The sequence below is a fragment of the Carettochelys insculpta genome, chromosome 18 (genome assembly GCF_033958435.1).
Source record: "Carettochelys insculpta isolate YL-2023 chromosome 18, ASM3395843v1, whole genome shotgun sequence".
Classification (NCBI taxonomy): Eukaryota; Metazoa; Chordata; order Testudines; family Carettochelyidae; genus Carettochelys; species Carettochelys insculpta.
Genome location: NC_134154.1, coordinates 24,877,027 through 24,901,423, shown reverse-complemented (window position 1 = coordinate 24,901,423; position 24,397 = coordinate 24,877,027). Strand labels below are relative to the sequence as shown.

Sequence of the window (24,397 nt, the reverse complement as noted above, 5' to 3'; positions counted from 1 at the left end):
AAGCTGAATAATTAAGAATTAAATTCTGAAACAGGTACTGTGGCAAATTACCCACTCATAAAATAGATCATGTGTATTATTTACACATTAAAAACATGTACAGTAACTCTAAAACATTTCAGGGTCAGATATTCTACTCGGGGCAGTATATTTAGGAATACTTCTTAAAAAGACACGGTTTAAACTGGAAGTGCTGTCATTCAGGTGACAAAGAGGTTCATGTGTAATAAAGGTACAGTATACCTGTTTTTTTTTTTTTAAAGACACCTAACACACAGCAACTCATTAGGATACACATCAAACAAGAGAGGAGTTTTATCTTTTGACGAATAATGCAAAAGGCAGCAGCACTGTGTCTAGAAGATTTCATGAACAGCTTCTTGTTAATATCTAAGGGAAACTGTTCTGATTGCTCATTCAGGGGCCTTACACATTTGCCATCTCCTGAGCTCACAGATAATTAGCTCTTTTCTGCTCTAGAAAGGGTAGTTCAGGGAGAGAAGAGTTCAGAAAATAGACCAGATGTATCATTACTACAGCCACTAAATGACATCAAGTAATTCTTCAACCTCCATACTGTGAGTTATTATCCTATGGGTCTCAGGCATTAATATTTTCCACTACCAAAGCAACCTATCATGCCAGAAGTCAGAAAAAACACAGCCTTCAACAAAAGTAAAATGACTGAACTGACAACTGGGGGACAATCTAGGAAAACAGGCTTTTAATATATATCATATCATATTATATAAAGGTTGAACCTCTCTAATCTGGAACTCTTGTCAGGCAACATCCATAATCTGGCATGATGTTAGGTAGCTGGATGACCACTTATCATGGGTGTGGCCATCTTTCCCATAGTCCTGTAAAGTTTGGTTCCAGCCACCAGTCCTCGCTCTGTGTTCTGTGCTGTTATTTAGCTCCAACTTACCCTTAAATGTCTTCTCAGAGCCCAGTAATGCAAGTGGAAGTGTTGGTGATGCTGTTACACAATATTGACCTCCCAAGGTCTGGCAAATTTTCTTCCTCTGCACCAGTCACTGACGGTCCTGAGGCTGCCAGGTTAGCAAGGTTCAACTTATGTAAGAATGTTAGATCCTCCTGTTGAGATGCAAGTCTCACACTGACAGACATAGAAGGGTGAGGGCAATTATTATTATTTCTATTATAATCACACCTATGAACCCCAGTGATGAACCAGGAACGCACTGTGCTAGTTGCAACAAAAACAAGGAACAAAAAGACAATCCCTCCCCCAAAGAATTTGCAATCTAAGCATAAGGCAACAGAGTGACACAGACAGATAGGACAGCGCGAGGAAAATGTAAGAACATGTCAGCATGACACACACAGAAGCCTACCCATTGCTCAAGTTTTTTTGTGAGCATTATGCCAAAGGAGAGTTTTCCTTCAATGTATTGACAGTAGCTTGAAATAATATGTTTGATCCACAAGCTGAAAAGGTTGGACCCACCATGCGACACAGAGACACAGTCCCAGCTTTAGAGAAGCTTACTACAAGTAGTCTGCAACTCATTAACTTCACTGGAAATTAGGGCTTCTTAGCATATCTCAGCATGCTGCCCTTCCTCACTGCCTTTTGGAAACACAGATTACGACAAGCCTTTGAGTTTGCATATCTGTGTTGAAAATCACAAACAGCAACAGAGCAGAGCACTGATTTTGAAAGAGGCGACCAGAAGTCCAAAGGTTAAATTGAAGACCAGCCGTGGCCAACCAGAATGAAAAATAAGTGAAGATGGAACAGCAGGGCACTGGTCCAGACTGAGGCTTCCACTTCTTATGTCATATTTGTAGTTGTTTCCAAATGCGGAGAGCGTGAAAACATCAATAAATGATTTATACTTTCTTCTGCCCTACAGCAGTAAAGGTCATATTTACCCTTCTTGCTGGTGAAAAAATATGGAGTTAAACCAAGAAGCACAGCATCTATTTTAGTTTTAAACAATGATATCGTCACACAAGCTTTCTCATACAATCCTTTGACTTACCACCTTATATATACATTTTCCAGGGTTTGTTTATTTTTGTTTTATTTGGTGAGAGTCCATATCCTGCAGAATATTACGACACTGAAAGCAGGTGATACTTAATAATGCATTATACTTCCACAGAAATTTGCATACAAGAATCTCTCAGAATCTCACACCAGATGATAAACAGGATAAGAATAATTTGTGGAACAACAAAAGTATTGTTTCCATTTCTGGAAAAAGTCTGGCTACGAAAACTCATCTACCCTTTGTGAACAGGTTATTTTTATTTATGAGTAGACATTTCTACGGTGCTCACCACTGCAATAGCCGAGCACCTATGGTCAACTTTGTACAATTTAAAAGGAGAGAGAACAAAAGCAAGGGATTAGCCTATAAAACCAGACTACAGTGCCATGTACGTGCTTAAATTTTCAGCCCAGAAATATAAGCACAGCTGCAATAAGAGCTCAGATCACTGCCTCAGACCCTAATGGCTTCATACCAGTAATTAAGGATTTGTTCCGACTTGATAAATACGCTATAATGTATTGATCGAGAGCAGATTGCAATACATGCATTCACTCCTGCTTTAGTATTTTGACAGCTCTCCATAGATACATCTGTCAATATATAGAGTCTCACATAAGCCTGTCGTATGGCAAGGCTTCTCAGCAGCGCCCCAAAGCCAGCATATATTGTCCAAACATAACCATAAAACAGTCCCTCATCTTACCCTCTGCATCTCAGCCTTTCACTGCCTCTCCTCCCAGGCGATGCTGCCAGTACTGCTTTCACCAGCTTCCTGTTGTTCTCTGGTTCACTCTGCCTCATCCAGAGTGCACCTGCAATCTGAGTCCACAGGCACCTCTACCACTGCTCTTCCCAGTTTGACTGGTACCATGTATGAGGCTGAGTTCCATCATCTCCCAGAATGGACCCAAAGCCACCAGTCTTGTAACCATCACTCAGGTAATCACGTTCCATTATCGGACAGTCTTGCCTAATATGCCCAGGCTTGCAACATCTAACACACACCACCAGACTGCCCCAGCCACCCCCAAATCCAAAGAATTGTGAAACTGTCCAGGGGTTTCACAGGACCTACCAAGGTCCCCATTGTGGGCGGCTTAGGTCTTCCTCCATTGAGGATTTCCTTGCAATGACAGCTGTTGGCCCACTCTCTCATTGCAATATTCCACAACTCCAGTCTCAGTCTCCCCATTGTAAGCTGACAGTTGGGGACGTGCAGATTCCACACTGCATGGTAGGGAACATGGCCTATCCTCTCATGCTGTGGCTGATGAAGCCCTATACCACCCAGCTGGACCCCGCCGGGAATTATTCAACTCTCACCCGAACTGCACCAGGATGCAGGCCACGTGCACCTTCTGCCGCCTCAGTGTGGAAAACTGCAGCCGGAGGGTGTGGGGAACTGCAGCTTGCTGCTTGGCTGCTCCCAGGCTCTCAGCTTTCTGTCACAGGGTTCCCCAGGCTCCCTGAAGGTTTAAAAAGGGCTGGAGGCAGCAACCATAGAGCGCTATTGCTGCAGACAGGTTGTCCGCAGGGGCACCTGCTTGCCATCCAGGAGGACTTTTTTTGTCGGCAGAAGACCTCCCGGAACGTGCAGACTGGTGTTTTGTCAACAGATCTCTATTGACAGCGGTGCTCTTCCTTGTGGCAAGCAGGGTAGGGCTGTTGGCAAAAGCGCTATATTCTATCAACTTACTGTCCACAAAATACACTTTGCAATCTGGACACTCCCTGGGTTTTGCCAACAAAACCCTGCAATCTAGACATAGCCAAAGAAAGGGACACACCATACCTCTTACGTACCTCAACTCTATGTCTCCTGTAGCACAAATCATGCCACAAGCTCATGAGGTCTCACAGCAAAGGATTCCACTGACAGCACAGAACTCTAGAGCCCTTCCATACATGTGGGCATATTTTTCATGAGTAACACTGCTCACACAATATCTCCACTGAACGTGTATTGCTTTTCCCATTGTTATATAGCTACCTTCCTACTGGGAGTTCTACCAAGGCTTCACAGTCAGTTGCAGTGCAATGAGAAATTGAAGGTGATGCAATTTAAAAAATTTTGTCCCAAAAATGTCAGCACATAAACAGTCAAGATATAGTCTGTTTTGAAACAGAGGGGAAATCATAATCATAATCGTAAATCATAATCCAGGTACCTGTGTCTACCAACGGGCCATGCCACTGAGCTGGTGAGAGCCCATAAGATGCTTGTACCTAGGTGGGAAAGAACTAGATCTCTTTGTCTCCCCACCTCAGGCACATGATATTTCATAAAAGGGAAGAGTCATCTATTTCTAGACCGGACTATGTGATTATGTAGATGTGTCTAGAATACCGTGGGAGCCAAGAGAACACATAATAAACATTGACAAGAAGATGGCTTTAAAATGAATTCTAAAAAGACACTCTGTGAAAAACAAGAACATCACTTTTTTCTACAGAAATTTCACTTTCAGCACGTTCCACTTAGCCATCGGTTACTCAGCCAAAAACAACAGGGCACAAGGGACTTGTTCAATGAGCAGTGAACAGGAAAGAAAAAGATGTGCACAGTGTTTAAAGCACAAATGCTACCCACACCTTTGCCTTTTGAAGGAGGTCATATAATGGGTCTTTCTATTTACTGTATAAAATTACATTTGACACAGTACGTGCAGAAGTCTTGAATTCAAGATTGTCAAGGGAATGACCAAGTTTCTGCATACATTTCCCAGGTTCTTCAAAGATAAAACAACATTTTCCATTTCTATAGTGAGTTACATTTGATGAGCTCAAAGTGTTTGTAAATATCTATTCACAAGGTATTTTTTACTCACTTTACAAGAGCTCTTCGTAGGCACAAGAAGTTTAAGCAAGTCAGTGGTAGTTCTCACAACAAAGCCCATGTCTACTCACTCCAAAATCCAACAGCTAAACACCAGAAATACTGTCTCCGCTAATAATTAGATATACTTCTCCTGCACTGTTTCAGTGTATTCACATCATCATAAAAATATTAGTGTTTACTCTTGGATAATTAGAGGAAAACCAATATGCTGCCACTACATGGCTGTGGAATTCATGCAAATCATCATCACAGTCCTGTTCTTTCCTCAGCTTGATTTTAGCCTTTAACTCCAAGAACCCAGAGGCATGTATATTACAATTGCATTATTCTGTCCAAATAAAATTATTTTTTCTTCCTCTAAGACATCAAAACAACAGAATTATTATAGCCACAACCACAGTGATTTAATAATTTAAACAAAGGGACACATGGGAGGAGCATATTAAGAAGTGCTTCATTACTCCTAGAAACTGGATTTCTTATCCATGACACTACAAGTATTATTAAAAATTATACACCAAAAATCCTTAGTTCAAAACTACAACTTAATCACATAAAATACTGTATAGAGCTGTAAAAACCACTGAGGCCTTTTTATGTGAAATAAAGCTCTTGGAGTTAATGAATTATCTGATATTCTATTATTCCCACCAGTGAACATGGATTACTCACAAAACAGGATTTACAGTTCAAACAGTGAATTAGGAAGCTGTATACACCTTACTCTTCCTCACTCATCTTTAGCAAGACTCTCTTACCAACTGGGCCAATTTCTGAGGCTGGGGACTGAAAGAATAACCCACTTGCTCAATGCCCCATCTGTAAGACAGGTATGATACTCTTTACAGAGCTATTTTAGGATATAATTAAATTACACACAATGAGCACGAGGTACATGCAGATACTTTAAAAATTCTAGACCTGGTTGTGGAGAAATTTTCATGTAGTAAAGACATTTTGGTACTCACAGCTACAGGCGAAATCTAGTTGTTAGCCAAGATCAATGACTAACATATTATTACCTAACATTTAATTATACGCCCATAAACATAAGCTTAAAGCTAGAGCATATAAGCATGTCTCTTTAGAGCTACATCTATTGTTCTAATAGTCCCATTAAGAATTAAGAAATTAATTTTGCATTCATTGTAATAGCACTAAACATGATTTATTTATCTAGAATTAATATCAGTGTAATTTTATTTGTATAGGGACTTTTACTGTTTCCGTATTAATTAAATTATACCAACAAAAGACTTAATTAACAAAAAGGCCATCCATTGTAACCAGACAGTTGGAATATCTTACTGATTTTAAAGCAACAAAGCAAAATTCATAGGACTAGTTATTTTCTCCCAACCTATCAAACAAAAACATCTTCAGAAAAAGAGGAAGAAGATTGGGGAGACAGAACCCTTAGTATTATACATTACTAATAGTTGCTTTAGATCAGATGAATCTCTCTCAGATCCCAGAGAGAAAGCAATGCCATTCTCAGCATACAAACAAAATATATAGCCCATATATTTTACTTTTAATGCAGTTTTACAACTGAAAACAAGTTGGAGACAGCTGCATGTCACCAGCCAGCCTTCTGCAGACCACTGGCAACTACTCTGTGGACCACGATGAGGGAACTACCTCTGTGCTGGATCACAATGAAGCCTCTGCCCCTGCCAAATGTCAAAATTAAGCCTTGTATATTGCAGAGCCATTAAAAGTTGTATAACAAAAACTCTTCTGTGACCTTATCTTTAAATGGGCATTACCAGAATCCTATTATAACACTGAGGGTGAGTCTATATTAGGGAAATAAGTCGATTTCAGATATGCATTTCTACCTACAGCATTTGCATGGCTAGAATCAACATATTGGAACCGACCCACTTCCTTAGTGAAGTCTGAGCCTCTACAGTTTTGCACTGTCTCTTACTCGATGCAGGTGGTCGATGGCCAAGCAAAGAGAGGTCAGTTTTATCACGTCTTCATCAGACATGCAAAATCAAACTCTGGAATATCGAACACCAGTGCGTCGATCTTCCAGTAAGTACAGCCAAGCCCTCAGAATGGTAACATTTTAGCACTTATTAGTGGCGAGTTACCAAAGCAGGATGTGATTACACACCCAACATTGGAAATTTCAGTGAACTGTACAGGGGCACTTAGATAAAGTATTTGCTGCAAGCACATTATGTGCCTAAACATTTTGTAATGTTTCTTCCATTTCTCCCACATTATGAAATGGGCATCAAAATTTTGCCTAAACAAGATACCATCTTCCCTCTCCCCATGAATCTGTTTGTACTTGGATATCAAGTTTTCAGTTGCTATGGTAGAGCTGGGTAGTGTGTTTCTTTCTCAGAATCTGTGTGTAAGTGGCTACACACATTTTACTATCTTTTCCCCTTCCTTGCCTATCTTTAAGTGTGAGGCTACTGTAAGATGGAGTGAAAACAGCAACAATTTTAATGGAAATGAAGGAATTACATTAAAAACAGATGTTTAAAGTCATTACAGATTGCAATGGGTCAGTCAGGTAATGGAGGTTACTCATCTATAACTACAGGTTCTTCAAGATGTATGGTCCCCATCTGTATTCCACACATGGAATATGTGTGCACCACATGTGGTTCAGTGTTCACTGGCCAACATGCACCATCACTCACGTGTGCTCTCAACCAAGAGCATAAAGGGTAGTGCAGGCTGATGCCTGTCCAATTTCCAATTCTTGCTACAATGCAATGAAACCTGCAGCAGAGGAGAGGGAGGATGGGTATTGGAATGCAGATAGGAATCACAAAACTTGAAGGACTTAAAGGTATGGGTAAGTAACCTTCATTTCTTCTTTGAGCAACAGTCCCTAGGTGTATTATTTCCACATGTGACAGATTAACTAGCAGGAGTCAAAACAGGTGGTGCAAGGACACAGAAGCGACAGCTGATCATAGTACTGCCGTCCCCATCACCATATCCACATCTGACAATTGTACCAGGATGTATGAGTTTGTGAAAGTATGCAGAGAGCTGCCCCGTGTATCTCTAGTATATGTACACATCTCAGAAATGCAACTAAAATAGCTCCCCCAAAGCAGACTGAGTCTTTGCCTTTCCTGGTGGGGTGAGGGATGGGCAACTAGTCAATAATGATCCATTTTGAAAGTCCCTGTACTATGTAGGGTTGACCTCTTGATCACACTGGTATGGAAACAAATAGAAGAACCGTTTCTTTCTTACCGTGCTTTGATTTCGCTAATAAAAAGGCCCAAACCCTCCAAATATCCAGAGAATGCAGATGACTCTCCTCTTTCAAAGCATGTAGTTTAGGGAAAAAATACAGGTAAGTGGGTGATCTGATGCATGAAACTCAAATTACCTTAGGTATGAATATGGGATTGATGCATAGTGAGACCTTTTCCTTATAGAAAAATAGTATATGATGCGTCCACCGTAAGCACTTTGAGTTCACTAAGCCTTTTGACCTACATCACAGCTATCAGAAAGGCCACTGTCACAGACAGATTTAATACAGCACACATGGCCAGCAATTCAAAACGAGTCTGTGAGAAGTGAGAGAACAAACCTGAGGTCCCACTAAGATGCAAACTTCACCACTGGTGGAAAACACCTGAGAATCCCCTTCACAAATCTAGATGAGACAGGCATAAAAAAATAGTACAGTTATCTGCTGGAGAATAGAAAGGGCTGATTGCTGCTAAATGCCTAAATGCAACTGAATGCTTTAGATAAATTTATATACTCTATTGTATCAGGGATTGCAACAGAGTCCAGAGACAAGTTGTGTTGATGAGCCCAAGTAAACGAATGCTCTTATTTAGCTTACTAACAACTTCTTACAGAATCTTTCCTAGTTTGGTTAAGGATGGATTGAACTCTCTTGGGACATGAGCATTCTACCTCTATTCAAACAACTGACCGAGTTGCAAAGTCCCTGGATTGTGGTTTTACCTAGTCTCTGTGGAGACAAGTCGCTTGATCATTGTCTTTGGTCCACCCCCTCTGGGGCACCTGGCACTGGCCTCTGTCAGCAGACGGGATGATGGGCCACATGGATCTTTGGTCTGACCCAGTAATGGCCATTTTTATGTTCTTATTAAATGGTCCAACAATGTGGAGATGTTCATGAGCGTTCATGCTGACTGCTTCAACAGATTTGTATAAGAATTATTTAGGGTAGTTGGGAATGATGACAATGACCCAAGCTCTCTCTCAGTGGATGTTCTTGAAACCCATGATACCAAAGGAATCTGAGAGAAAGCCTAACCTAGGCAACTCTTCTGCAGACCAGGAAGGCACCTTTCAGCAAGTGCTTGTCTAGAGCCGATGTGGAAGTTTCCAGTTCATCTGTAAGGCAAAAACTTTCCAGGCTGGTATTCCCATTGAGTAAAAATACTATTGAGAGCCGAATCGTGAATTTCTCATTCATGATTCATGGAAAAGTGTTTGCTCAGGCACTCTGCTAGGGAATTTTTCTCTACTGTTAAGTGTGCTAATGGTAGGATTATGTGATGTTTGATATACCAGTTCCAGAGGGTGACTGCTTCTATGCACAAAGAGAGATCTCATTCCCTCTTGTGTGTATACATAAAATGCATTTGCCATACTGTCCAATATTATCTGAACAGGTTTGGATTGAATGACTGAGAGGAAGGCACTGCACGTCCAAGGGAGTGCCTTGAGTTCTAGTAAATTCAGGTGGCTCCCGAGGGGTCCAGATGCTCTGTACCATATGATCATCCGTGTGCATGCTCTAACCCAAGAAAAAGATGTTGGTGATGACTGTCACAAGTGTCAATGTGAGAAAAGAGATTCATGCCCAGGCTCATGGGGGCATAGTGAGGGAAGAAGGGGAGACTAACAGATGCTGCACTTGGAGGAAACGTAAGCCTTACCAAAGCAGTACTGATGTTTGTCTCTAAAAGAAAAGCAGCGAGGCCTGAAAAGTTATCAGACCCCAGGACTAGAGCTATAATTCCAGAGTTCCTGGGGGGAAAATCCCCAGTGGGGAAAATGCTTCTATCTATGCTATACTATACTATACAAGTGAAATTGCATGCATCTTTCTTCAAGTAATGGTGCAGTAAAAAGGAACTGAGGACAATGAAGTTTCCAACTCAAACCATGGGACAGTGAGAAAGGACTGGAGGGTTGCTGGCCTGCATTGCCCTTTATGCACCAAGGTTTGGTAAATGAGGAGAGTTATAGTGCATGCAGGGACAAACAGTCACTGCTTGGAAAATATTCCAGACTCAGGCACGTGGTGCGCATGCATCTCCCACGTGTGGAATATAGATAGGGACCATCACTCAAAGAAGAAATTAATCTATCTGAAAGCTTCCATGCATTACAATAAAGTACATTTTTATAAAGACTTATTTAGAGAAGGCATAAATCAACTTAATTGGCAAAAGTGTCATCTGATTTAGCTTAGCTCTCTACAAGTCTTCCTCAGTAGGATTCTGTATTAGTACGCATCAGTTGTTAGGATCAGGTCTAGCTTGGGAGGCTTTTCCAGAGCTGTTCATTTCAAACCAAAACTGCAAAATCAAGTGTGCTATCTCGTTCCACACACCTGCTCCAATTCTCTCTGCTATATCAGACGGACTACAGGAATGTGTTTAAGAGATTACGGAAGCCAATAAGTAGCATGTCCAGAAGTAATGTGAGTATTTGTGGAGGGACATATCAAGTTAGGTTGGCCTATGGAGCAGATACCAAAAGGCTTGCATGGCTCTCACTTGGCATGGAACCTCTCATACCCCAATTCTAGTGACAATGGATCGAAAATGTCTTATTGGCATTTCAACGTGTCTCTGGTGAGGTAGGGGTATCCTATGACTTAATGTCCTCAGTGGCTGCAGTTTTGACAAAAGCATCTGAGATTGGCTTCTCTTACAATATGGCTACTTTTAAAAAAATATGAAAACAGAGGTACTGCTGATTTCTACAGCAAGGGTCCCAAGCACTGCAGCTTATACTGTCTGTTTTGTTTTTTCACTGGTATAATTTAATTACCACTGAAGCAGAGGAAACCTCTTATGGAAACAGACAGGCACTCTGAGGGGTTATGAAAAGGGAATGATTCAGAGAATATGATCAAGTGAAATAAGTTCCCTAAAATATAGTAAATCTGCTGACAGCGCCTGCCCAAACAACATCCTCATTTTGCAATGATGCTACATTTGTTGAAAGTGCATTTCTAGATATTTGGGGAAGGAACTCTAGATTTGATAATGACTGTAAAGGTCCTGTTTTATAATCCTGTGTATAAAAAGAATGAGAGATGGAGCCAAACCACAGCCCTGAATTCAGACACTTCAGAATTTAGGATAAATCTCAATCCAGACAAAAGCTTTTCACTCTGACCTTTATCTATACCCATAATTATGGCGATGACCTATGATTAAGTGCAGTTATCTAGCAAGACAACAGGTAATGCACTTAGTACAGCAAGAAATGAAGTACAGATCCCACCAACACAAAGTGAGCATAAATCTAAACCAGGACTGTAGGCTGACTGCAGTAACCCTGGATCACACAACTGCTTCCTGTTTTCTCACTTTCTGAACTCCCCAGCATCCTGTTTGGAAAATAGGTCTTTGTCCTTGAATGTAAACTGTTAAAGACAGCATGAAAAGCCACAAGCACTCCAGCGTTCACTGGTACTACAGGTGGCACTCTGGTACAATTAGAACAATGGATTAACAGTCTGTTCACTATGTTCCAGCACAACTCAGGGTACATCTAGACGATGTGAAACACTGACCTGGTCAAGGTCGATCTTCTGGCATTTGATTTCACATGGCTAGTAGTTTGATTTCACATGTCTATCTAGGTTCAGTCGTCAACCCCTTTACTCCTCACTCTCGTGTGAAATAAGAGAGGTCGATGGGACATTTTCTCCCATCAACCTCCCTCTGTGAAGATGGTCAGGTAAGTTAATTGCAGGTAAGTCAATTTTAGATATGCAACTACCATGACTATAATTGTGTATCTACAATCAACTTACCAGCCTAGTGTAGATCTGCCCTCAGGTTATCAGGAGTTGAGTCATGTGAGGTGGTAGAGTCCTTCACTGCGATGGACTTGAGTGGGAGCCAAAGGCCCTCAGTAAGTCTCAGTTCTGATCCCTGTGTTCATAGCAAAATGGTTGATGGAAGGTCAATTTTAAAAGTGGCCTCACGTGCACACAAAGCAAGGATGCTGCATCCCAGTGATGCAGCCCAACCAAAACAAACAAAACCAACTAGATTTACTGAAGACAGGAACAGGCACAAAACAAAAAACAATCCCCTGATTCCCAGGAAGTTTAAATTCCCTCAGCTTTGCCCCCTTTGAATAAAAGAGTATATGGCTCCATGCTGCTCTGCCAAGTTCCAATGCTCACTTGAATGAAGGAAAGGGGAGACGGGTTAGTGAGCAATTCATGATGACTGATAAGTCCAAAGTATGGATGTAAGAATGGGTTGGGAATTCAAGGAAATTCCACATAACACCTGCCTGCATAGGTGGGGTACAACTGTCATAAGTAAAAGAGAAGTGGTTGAACACACAGCTGAGGAAGAGCTTAGTGCAAAAAGTCATTAAATTGCTGAGAGAGACAACGTACAATCAATGCCCAAGCTCTGCTGACAATTCTATCACAAGTCATATGACTTCTAGGGTTAGCCTCTGGAGTTATGTTATTACACTGCACAAGGATCTCAGCTTTCATTTTTTGAATTTTTTTCCTACAGGGGAGCCAACACCCACTGAGAGTCCCTGAGCAAAGGGAGAGAGGGACAGTTCCACGCTCCCAGAAGGGCAGAAGGGGCTGGGCGGGGTGGGGCAGGGCTCAGGGCTGCCAGTTCTCAGCACTGCCCAAAGTGCCCTCCCTACCCCACAGCATGCAGCACGGCAGCAGCAATTTAAAGGGCTGTTGCAACAGTAGCAGGCAGCTAGGTCCCTTTGCATCGCTGGGCCACAGGGCAACAGCCCCATTTGCCCTTTAGCAGGCCTGGTTTCCTACCCTCACAGTTGCTGAAAAAAACCTTGGAAAAAAAAAAGAGACTTAAAAACTTGTAAACCAAAAAGGCAAATAAAATAATTTAGAGTTTACAAAATTCTCATCATTTTGGGGAGCCAGGCTCACGATTCTTCAATGCTCAAAGCTGGGAATGTTCTAAGAGAAAGGTATCAGCTGAAGGACAATACTTTGGCCTTTATTTTTGAACAAAGACCACCAAAGGCTTATTAATGTTTTAATGAACATATCACAACAGCATTCTATCAGTGCCATTCCATTTTCTTCAGCAATAATCCAATACTTATAACTCTTCACCAAGATACTTGGGAATCCGCTGTGATGTTACAGAGGTTCCTAAATCTGAGCCAGCCTTTTTAGGTGACAAATCTGAGGAACTCTCTCAGATTGAAGTGACATTAGAGGAGGTTTTGGAGTTAATTGATAAGCTGAATAGTAACAAGTCTCCAGGACCAGACGGTATTCACCCAAGGGTTCTGAAAGAACTCAAATGTGAAACTGCGGAGTTATTAACAGTGGTTTGTAACCTATCCTTTAAATCCACTTTGGTACCAAATGACTGGAAGACGGCCAATATAACGCCAATATTTAAAAAAGGCTCTAGAGGAGACCCTGGCAATTATAGACCGATAAGTTTAACATCAGTACCAGGCAAATTAGTAGAAACACTAGTAAAGAATAAAATTGCAAGGCACGTAGAAGAGCACGAATTGTTGGGCAAAAGTCAGCATGGTTTCTGCAGAGGGAAGTCGTGTCTAACTAATCTATTAGAATTCTTTGAAGGGGTTAATAAACATGCGGACAAGGGGCACCCAGTGGACATAATATACCTAGATTTCCAGAAAGCCTTTGACACGGTCCCACACCAAAGGCTTTTATGTAAATTAGGTGGTCATGGGATAGGAGGAAAGATCCTTTCATGGATCGGGAATTGGTTAAAAGACAGAAAACAAAGGGTGGGAATAAATGGTAAATTTTCACAATGGAGGAGGGTAACTAGTGGTGTTCCCCAGGGGTCAGTCCTGGGACCGATCCTGTTCAACTTGTTCATCAATGATCTAGAAAATGAGGTAAGCAGTGAGGTGGCAAAGTTTGCAGATGACACCAAGTTGTTCAGGACAGTCAAAACCAAAACAGATTGTGAAGAACTACAAAAAGATCTCAGCAAACTGAGTGATTGGGCAGCAAAATGGCAAATGAAATTTAATGTGGGTAAGTGCCAGGTAATGCATGTTGGAAAAAATAACCCAAATTACACGTACTACATGATGGGGTCAAATTTAGCTACGACAGATCAGGAAAGGGATCTTGGAGTTATAGTGGATAGTTCTCTGAAGACATCCACGCAGTGTGCAGCGGCAGTTAGTAAAGCAAATAGGATGTTAGGAATTATTAAAAAAGGGATCGATAATAAGACAAAAGATATCATACTTCCCCTATATAAAACTATGGTACGCCCACATCTTGATTACTGCGTGCAGATGTGGTCTCCTCACCTCAAAAAAGATATATTGGCATTAGAAAAGGTTCAGAAAAGGGTGACTAAGATGATTAGGGGCTTGGAACAGGTACCATATGGGGAGAGGCTAGAGAGACTGGGACTTTTCAGTTTGGAAAAGAGGCGATTGAGGGGCGATATGATAGAGGTATATAAAATCATGAATGGTGTGGAGAAAGTGAATATAGAAAAATTATTTACCTTTTCCCATAATACAAGAACTAGGGGACACCAAATGAAATTGATGGGTAGTAGGTTCAAAACTAATAAAAGGAAGTTTTTCTTCACACAGCGCACAGTCAACCTGTGGAACTCCTTGCCCGAGGAGGCTGTGAAGGCCAGGACTCTATTAGGGTTTAAAAAAGAGCTTGATAAATTTTTGCAGGTTAGGTCCATAAATGGCTATTAGCCAGGGATAAAGTATGGTGCCCTAGCCTTCAGAACAAGGGCAGGAGATGGATGGCAGGAGATAAATCACTTGATCATTGTCTTCTGTTCTCCTTCTCTGGGGCACCTGGCATTGGCCACCGTCGGCAGATGGGATGCTGGGCTGGATGGACCTTTGGTCTGACCCAGTATGGCCATTCTTATGTTCTTATGATTTTAATTAATGCACCATTTCACAGGGACAGAATGTGACAAACCTACCAACAAAAATTCACCCCTATTTTAACTTTTCTGTGGTCAACCATGTTACACCAGGGAGCTTGCAGTCCACAAGCCTTATAAACTGATTGTGAACATGATCACAGTGAATGCTACAGCTAAAGAATCATGGGCACTTTCAACATCCTCTTTTTTAAAAAAACAAACAAGCGCAAGTTTTTCAAAAATGGTTTAAGTCTCTTAAGACACTTCTTAAAGTTTTTGCTCATTTTTAATTTGCCCCATAACATTATCCAGACGTTCCAGAAGAAAGACAGGAGACAGTGGATGCGGTTTACTTGCCACAATTTTATTCTTTTGATCTATCTTGGAGAATCCAGCAACAAACTGTACAGTATAAGTCATCACCTCTCCCAGAATCAAATCCCCAATCTGGCCACAGACATTTGGTTGCTGAAATCCCACCATTCTCCCCCTTGCAGGAAGCAGAAGGAGCTAGAAAAGAAGACAGGGACAGCTTTTTACTGTACCAGATGGAGTCCCAACCCCCAACCCTTCCTTGGCTCCCTCAAGGGGGGAAACCAGGAAAAAAAAAGTGAGGCATTTTAATTAGATTTTTACTGATAATTTTTCATATACAAAATGGATATGAAAAAAGTCTGCATATTAAAGGTCCTATCTATTCTTATTACCATTCATGGACCTACTGGAGCTATTGAGTCCATGCACAAGAGCAGAGACTGGAGCAGTAGAAATTCTGTAAAATTAGGTTCTAGAAATTATTACACCCTACTAAGAGCTCCCTCCCATCATGAACAAGTTTATATTTTCCTAACTCTAGATTCTCCATTCAGAGTTAAGAAATCTAGAAAATACATATGAAAATTAAAGGAGGTAGGAGGGAAGAGACAACAGATAAAAACATTAGAACAGCTATGCTGGGTCAGGTCAACAGTTCGTTTAACCCAGAATCCTCTCTTCCAACAATGGCCAATGCCAGAAACATCCCTTGTCATCCAATTCTAATTTCTGGCAGTTTTTCCACTGTTTCTTATACTAGCCAATGACACTTTCTAGTATAACTGTAGCTGGCTGCAAAAGTCTGACAGCCTGAATCTCCTAACCTATGCACCAGGACACACTGCCTCCTAAACCAGCAAGGTATTTCTTTTGCAAGCCAGTTGTGCTCGCCTGAATAATTTGAAGTCAAAAATGCTTTTAAAAAGAAGTTGCAAACAGACCTTCATCGGATAGAGGGGTTGCCATTGAAAGTGTCAACAACACATAGCTTAATGCATCCCAATCACACAGGTACCCTACATAACAAAAATCAGCATTTAGAGAGATGAAGTGAACTAGTGCTCTGAAATATAATCAGTTAAAAAAGAGCTCACTTTTTCTAATTATTTTTCCCCAAATATTACTAACGGGATCTGGATGAAAATAATCACTCTATGAACTAGAGGTACAACCTTCAGAAGTACTGAATATCTGGAACTCCCACAAAGGAGCTGGCAGTTGCTAATGACCAGCACCTGTTAACGTCTGTAGTACGCATTCCAATTTTCTATTTGTGCTGTGCCTGCTATACAGTAGTGGGTTGTTCTATTTTTTTTATTTTATTTTTTTATTTTTATTATTTTAAGACAACCTGTTATTTACATTTCTGTCGTGGTCACTATTGTTTCTTGCCTCTGGTATTATCTATACCATCTCACTTCCATGACAGTTAAAACTCCAAAAACAGAGCCCTTGGAAGAAATTGTGTCATAGATTTCTAACCTGGGATACTTCAGCCACAACGGGATTGCGGCTGAAGTATCTCAGGGTCCCAACAGGACACTAATCAGACTACAGAAACAAAGAACTCTTTTTTTCCCATTCTTCAGACGCAGACTGGCAACACCAATTCTAGCAGGTGGTGGGGAAAAGGAAGACTTGGCATCTCAATCATTATATAGACACAGTCTTATCTCTGAAAACTTACTGATGATTACCTGTCTCAGAAGGTTGTTTCTTAAGAAGGAGGCATAGCAGAGTACACTGTTCTGCTGGGCCCTTTCAACATGCAAAATGTAAACCTTTTGTCAGAGATACAACCCTATTAGCTTCCATGTACGTGATGAGTTATGAATTTGTCCATTTAAGGTGGATATGCTCTGAACCGATTAGCCTTTCCCTGGTGCCACTTGTGGCAACATACTCTTCAGGCTCCAAGTGCATATTACACATTTCCCTTACGAAAGAGGCCTATCTAATTTCACAGGAATGGAACCAAAGCTGTCCTATGGACTTTGACAATTAGATCTCTTTCATCCTATCCCAGGGAAATCATTCACTACAGATCTTTTCCTTAAGGGCTTGCTCATCAGATCTTACTTTCAAAAAAAGTGGGCCAAATCATCCCTGCTGTAACTTGAATGACGTCAATGGAGTTAGAGGCGGGAGGAAAGTGGGCCATTATTTTTATGTCCGTGACTTATGTGCCCACTAGGAACAAAATTAGGTTAAGTGAGTATATCTAAAACCTATCCTGCAGAGACAAATTAACATCGATATGTAGACTGTATTTTCCCCCATTCTATTTGCTGCTTCACATACAGAGCTTTATAAATTTTATGTTAAATTTGACATCTGTAGTGCTGAGCTACAATACAAGACTAAAGTGAAAAGCAGCATTCAGACTTTATATCCTGTTTTGATAAAGTAATGTACCAAGAAAATCTTTACCAGGAAAAGGTCTTTAAAGAAAACTGCAAATGTCAAACAAAAGCAACAACAGCAACGAAAAGTGACATAAAGAATTGCCAGTAATTGTTACTCACGCTAGAGAGACAAGATAAGTGAAGTACTGTCTTGTAGTGGCTCACTTCTGCTGGTGGAAAAGAAGGGTTGTGTGTAGCTCAGAAGAGTGTACCTTCCACCAAAAGAAGTTGGTCCCATCAAAGACCTACCTTGAAACTTGCAGTGTTGTAGCCAACATAAACATAATACTCTGCATATCAGCCAGTAATAAAGCCCAATAGTTTTGTTCTGTTCCCTTGTTTCTTAGTAAATCCCAATAGGACTAAGTATAAAAATCATAACTAACAACAGGCAATGGTACTTTAAACACCAACAACGTTTTCCTATGAATACCCATTACCAGCAAGTCTCAAACACCAGCAGAGAAGGGGGAAACAAAAAACCAGGCAGAGGAATGGAACAGGCATTTACTTTGATAACAAACATAAAAATCATGGCTCAGTACTAGAGTTTACATCTACTAGTAGAAACCATCATGGGTTTTCAAAACACAAAATTGTAGTCCTCGTTTCATGCATTTCTCCAATAACCAGTGCCCCTGCCACATACTCTGCAGCATTACATACTGCTCACCACCCAATACAGAGTACTGGAGTAAATGGACCACAAGATATGTCATGCCTGATATAATCTATGGTCAAATTTCTCCAAAAACTCCACATTTAATGGTCTGACTGGTACACAAAGTGTTTGAGAAAATTTATTCATTTGGCAGTGACACGATGGGCATAATTAGAGTTACTCACGTGCAAAAATATTTGCAGAATTATGTTCTTACGCTTTTAAGAATAAACAGTTTACTTTTTGGAAGCATCCGTAAAGACTAGTGAGGTCAGCAGGAGCCATAGGAGCTCAACACCTTTGGAAAATCAAGTCACTTTTCCTTAGTTGTCTACCTTAGAACATCTTTTTCTTCACGTCCTCAGATGAAGCTCTGGTCAGAAAGGAATGGTCTTATTTAGGATTATCTTTTTTCAACTGCTTTCCAATAATAATAATAATATTTTTCCACAACAACCTAGAACAGCTCCATTTAATTTCCACCCCCCAGTCTTGGAGTCAACATAACTTGATCTGGAAAACATGCGATCTCCCCAAGCCTTTATTTACAATATCACAAACCACAAGGGAGGGGTCTGGCCAAGTTTTGCAGCTGGAATGGGAACAGCAGAAGAGACCATGCTCTAGTTTTTGCAGTCATGATATTTTACGCACTAAGAGGGGGGAGATTAAATGAATCTATGGAAAAGGTAGAATCAGAGGACCCAGTCCTGTAATCAGATCCCCACAGATATGCCTCTATAATCACTGAGCCCTGCTTAAATAAGTGGGGCTTTGTACGTGCAGCTTTGGTTGCAAAAACTGGGGTCTGATGTGCTTTCTGAGGGGGCTGTTTGTTGTTTTTGTTGTCAATGAAAAAGAGAGGTGCAGAAGTCTGTTTTCACTTTCTTAAACGTTTGATTGTAATGAGTTCCATAATTACCTCACCCCCCAAACACAAGTATGACAAATATGCAAAAATAAAAAACCCACCAAAGATCTGAACAAAATTAACAATAGAAACTTCAGCCAAAAATTAACAAATGAGAGAGAGCAACAAGCACACAAATGAACAAAGTTCACATCTATAGAGAGTTACGCTAGTAACAGGAAGCTACTGACAGTTGATGTTGCGGTTAGAACCACACCAGTGCCGTCAGCTCTTTCCTCCCCATTACACTGAGTGTCCAAACAGCTCATCCTCATGCCTAGTGCTTTTACTGCATCAACGGGGGGGGGGGGGGGGGTGTTACATACATCCTTATTTCCATTACAGTTTTAAAAACATCAGTGCAGGCTGAAATCATAGTCTGTTAAAGACAGGCACCTTGCACCCAACTGCTCACCTCTGCTGAGAGCTAATGCCATATTCCATTCAATTTGCCCATAATCCGCTCCTCTTATCACAAGTTATCCACACTCACATCTTTCCTGCTAGCAATTCCTTTCTCCTCTCCAGTCACCGGAGCTCAACAGCTGCCGTGCTAACACACAATACATTTAAACCCTTTTAAAACTGCAGTGCTCTCCTGCCTTGCTCAACTGCATCTCTGCAGAGTCCGTTTCTGGCTTGGAAAGTGGCTATCAACCAGCTCTTTGAAGTGTTATCACCCTGATCTAAGGCTCCTGGTAAAGTAGCTTGCAACACTTCACATAAAAGATTCTACACAAAAATTAGACTTGGTGCATTGATCTGTTCATCCTCCTTTAGAGTCATCGGCTAAACTGGCCTACAATTCTCATGCTGTGGGTGATGTTCAGACCGCTTTCCACACACCACATAGCCGTAAGACTCTTGCTTAGTACAGCACATGCCAAGGATTAGATTCAGCCCTGGTTTACTCCCAGGCCCACAACTCTACAGGGGAAAACTTGCTGCATGGTTGGTTCAGGCAATCGAACTCAGCTGAGCCCATCTGCATTACTGGGGGCTTAGGGCAACACTGCAGCCCAAAGAAGTGGAGCTGCAGGCTGGGAAAGGGGGCACAGCCAGGAAATACAGGGAGGAGCCAATTTAAATATAATCAACACTATGCAGCATGCTTCTATACGTTTTTGTTTTAAGACGTGAATTGTTGAAAGGGGATACTGCTTCCATAGCACACAAGAGGCATGTCTCCAGTCAGTCCTTCCTGAACCCCCTTCCCCACACACATCACCCCACTCCCACAGCCCTTGCCCACATAACCCCACACTGGTCTGTCTGTCCTCCATACCCCTTCCTGTGCATCAGCTGCCTAGCCACTCCACAGTGTGAGAGGCAGAGACTCACAGTAGTGTGAAGAAACTGATCATTCACACTTCCTCCCATCCAAGGCTTAGAGAAGGATGGAACAGCAACAAGGGGTTTCTTTCCCTCAGAACATGTAGGAGCAAGGGAGCAGGGAGATGGGTTAGGCTGCTGATACAGCAGACTGGGTACGAGCGATCTCTGCTCCCTAGCACAGGTGCTGCCTCCCAGCTGGCTTCCAGCCTCTATGAGGTACTCACGTCTCATCACAGGTCCTGGAAGCACCACACATGGCCACACATCATATACTCCCACAGGGCAGGCTCTGTCCTTGTGAATCAAGCCCAGTTCTTGTATTTTAATTATACTGCCGCCATGGATGTGGCTTCTCTCAGCTGCCAACTCTAAGGTGCTGAGGGCAGTGGGGGTGGAAGACCCTCAGTACCTCACAGGAGCTGCCTTAAATGAGGTCTCTTTTCCCCCTTCTCCCCACACTATTTGCGTTGTTTGGCAGTCTGGTTGTAAGTCCCTCAGGGACCGGAACAGCAGAAGTCTGGCACAGGGACAATGACAGAGCACAGTAGGAAAATTACCCAGTGCCTGCATCCAACAGCTCCTAGTTCTGGCCAGTGGCATTTAGACCTTTGTTTTCATAAGTGCTGCATTCACTATCAAATTTAAAAGCCAATTTTATTCTCTTATGTACTTAACCCGCCAAGCCACAGACATTACTCGTTCCTTTCAGCTTCCAAGTGAGCTGCACTATGCAGCTTAATTTTGCTACCTTTGCAGACAGCATTTCCTCGCTCTGCAAGTAACTGAGGACAAATTTTGTGTGTGTGTTTTACAGAGAAACACTCAGCCCTCTTGACATTAATCCCTTGAGGAGAGTAAAAGGAATGGGGCTAAATCCACAGGGTAAAGTGAAACCTGAGAATGAGATGAGATAGCATTTGCCTTCCTTTGCCTGTTCTAGATTACACAGACACATTCCCTTCTCTTGTACAGCCCAGAGTGGAGCAAAGGAGGAGGAACCAGGACATGAGGTGCCTTAAGTCCATGGGAAGTGAGAGCAGAGTCAACAGAGACTGTACCTGGTCTTCCTCCAAACAAGAGGAGGCTTGTGTAAGCCTCCATCACACAGAGGAGGCGTGGGGGGAGCTCTGCTGAGAACCTCGCAGATAGGAGAAAAAACCTGTGCTGCTAAGAACCCTGCTGTTAAACCGCCAACAGTGGCATTTATGCCTGAAGACACCCATCCAGGGCCTCTACTGCACAAGTGCAGAAGGGAGGGAGACTCCAACAGCTGCATGTCTCCCACAGGAAAGAAAGGGTCCTAGAGAGGTGCAAAGCTTCTGCAGAGTTAGAACCAGTTATCATACCAGTACCTTTGCCCCAAAGACCTCCTGACGAGTATCACTAGGAGATGCTTAACTGAATGCTGCTGAATTTCCTGGGCTCTCTGTCCCTTTCTCCTGGGTGTTATGCTAGTACAATACTAAGGGTACCTCACATGTACCTGAGCCTTCAATGACCTGTGTTTGAGGCACACAGTGATAGTTCAAGGCCAGATGATGCTTTCATTCACAACTGTGAACATTCAGAGTAACAACACTTCCTTGACTGTGTGAATCCAGAATCAATGAAAGAAACTTATACTCCTCAGCCTTGGTAATCTCCCAGCTACACTTATCCAGGCTGTGCCTGCTTCCAGCTGCTCTTGATTGGAAGGTAGACTAAAATTCAAGGCTGCTGACAACACCAGAATGCAAGATCGCAGGACACAGATATCATTCCAAAGGAAAACACTGACTGGAGAGAAAAGTTAAACAGTTTTGGGCATAAATTTTAATGGGGTTCAGGGGAAACAGAATAATGAAAGTGGGGAAAATACAGCAGACCCAAATAGCTCAGTCAGGAATAGCTAAAAGAATATGCTGAGGCCACACCTATTTTCAAGTAAATTAGCGGCAGAACACCTGTCCATTTTCTAATTCCATATGCAGTTTTAGAAATATGAGTCAGGACAGTAAAACTAAAACTAACCTGAATGATATTGAATGAAAATCACTAAATGTATAAAACAAACATTAAAGGGACATTTTGTGAAGTTAACTCACAATGTAATTGCAATGTACCATTTTGTTCCAAAACCCTAAAACATCTCAATACCTTTAATTATTCCAAAAGAAAAACAATTCCAACTTCTCACCATTTGTGGTGTGTGTTTGTGGGGAAGGAGACTGCATTTCTGTCACCTTGGAGAATGAACATGAATATGTCAATTTCTACTTGCTTTCTGGATTACTTGAATTAGCACAATATTGCAGTATTCGGACTCCAACCACCTTTTGGTTTAAACTAAAATCAAACTGCTCACATTCAATTATTTTTAAAGAAGAAAAATATGTATTTTTTTTAATATATACAGTCTAAAACTGGGGAATAATTTATTTGGTAGCATCCCCCTTTAATTAATCCACTTCACAAAATTTAGAGAGCTCTGGGCGTTTCTGAGCAGAAACAAAAGCTCGGGTGCACTCAGCAAAAGTTTTCTTCAACAAGAAGAGAATTATAACCAGAAAACACACACAAATTAAGTCAGCACAAGACAACCTGCTTCTGTGACCCCTAGACACAGAATCTGACCATCTCAAAGGCTACCAAAGCAGCCACTCTTTGAAGTTCCATTGTACAGCCCTTCCTCTGTGCACTTACCAAAGGGGAACCTGAGCTGAAACGAATCGCTCGTTCCTCAGAGATGGCTGCTATTCTTCACAGTAGCATATGAATGATTTCTTTAATATAAAGAGAATACAATGTAATGGAACTGTTGGAACATACCTTATGTATGAAATCTCTCTGGATGCTTCTGAATGCAGAGGGAGTCAACGCAGCATTGCTGACGTAGGATGTCACTGTTGGTCCACATATGTCAACATCCTAGAGAAAATAAAGAACAATGTACTTAACAACCATGCTGCTGGGAAATTAACAGCAAGAGTGAAGTTATGCCATGCTAACAGCTCCTGTACAAACAACATGAAGCTATAACCTTTTCTAATTGTACATCATAGTCTCTGCAGACATCCCTCCAGTATGTTAGAAATTCAATACGTGATAGTAGGCGGTAACAAGCACCTTAGGGATTTCAGCTCGTTCCAAGCCATGAGTCATCGTAATCTGTAACTCATGGAAATTTAAAAGAAGAAATAAAAATTATTGCACTGATCACTATTATGTGCTCTTTTCACATAGGGTAATCATAATCCCCCGTGCAAGGTTACCAGGTCACTCACCGCGCTGCATGATCTAAGTGCACAGATATCTAGTATGGACGTTGCTGAAGAAAAAATTCTCGTAGCAGCAGTCTACTAAACAGTTCCCTGGAGATGAGGCAAGTCCCCTTGCTTTAGGAGTGGGAAGGGAGCTGGGATTGCCTTTATAGAAGCTCTCCACTTATATGGGCAGGGGAGGAGAAAGAAGAACTAGCACCTCCCAGTACCACTACAGAGAGATGGTTCTCCTCCCCCCAAACTGCAAGAGGATCAGACCCGTGTAAAGGGAGAGGGCTGAGCTACCAGGGAAAGTGAGAGTTTAAGTGCCTCCAGCTCTGTAGATGTCGTCTCTCCTTTTGTACTGGGGCAGAGATGGAAAATTTAGATCCTTCCATGCACACAGTCTCTCCCACTCCCCTGCCCCAACCTGTGGTTACTGGTAATCCTGGCCCCTCACACTGCCTATGCCAGGAGAGTTGAGAGAGGTCTGCAAGGAACATAAAAGAACAACTACATCCTAAGTAGCTCATGCA

At 41.8% G+C, this 24,397-nt stretch overlaps 1 protein-coding gene across 5 annotated transcripts in view; it reads right to left on the bottom strand.

Annotated features, from left to right (window-relative positions):
• Positions 1 to 24,397, bottom strand: part of PITPNM2 (phosphatidylinositol transfer protein membrane associated 2) — a 230,574-nt gene that overhangs the window by 184,064 nt on the left and 22,113 nt on the right. For all 5 annotated transcript variants that reach the window (XM_075012768.1, XM_075012770.1, XM_075012769.1 and 2 more), the window contains exon 2: positions 23,431 to 23,529. The gene's annotated coding sequence lies outside the window, so the exon portion shown is untranslated. The remainder of the gene's footprint in view (positions 1 to 23,430; positions 23,530 to 24,397) is intronic.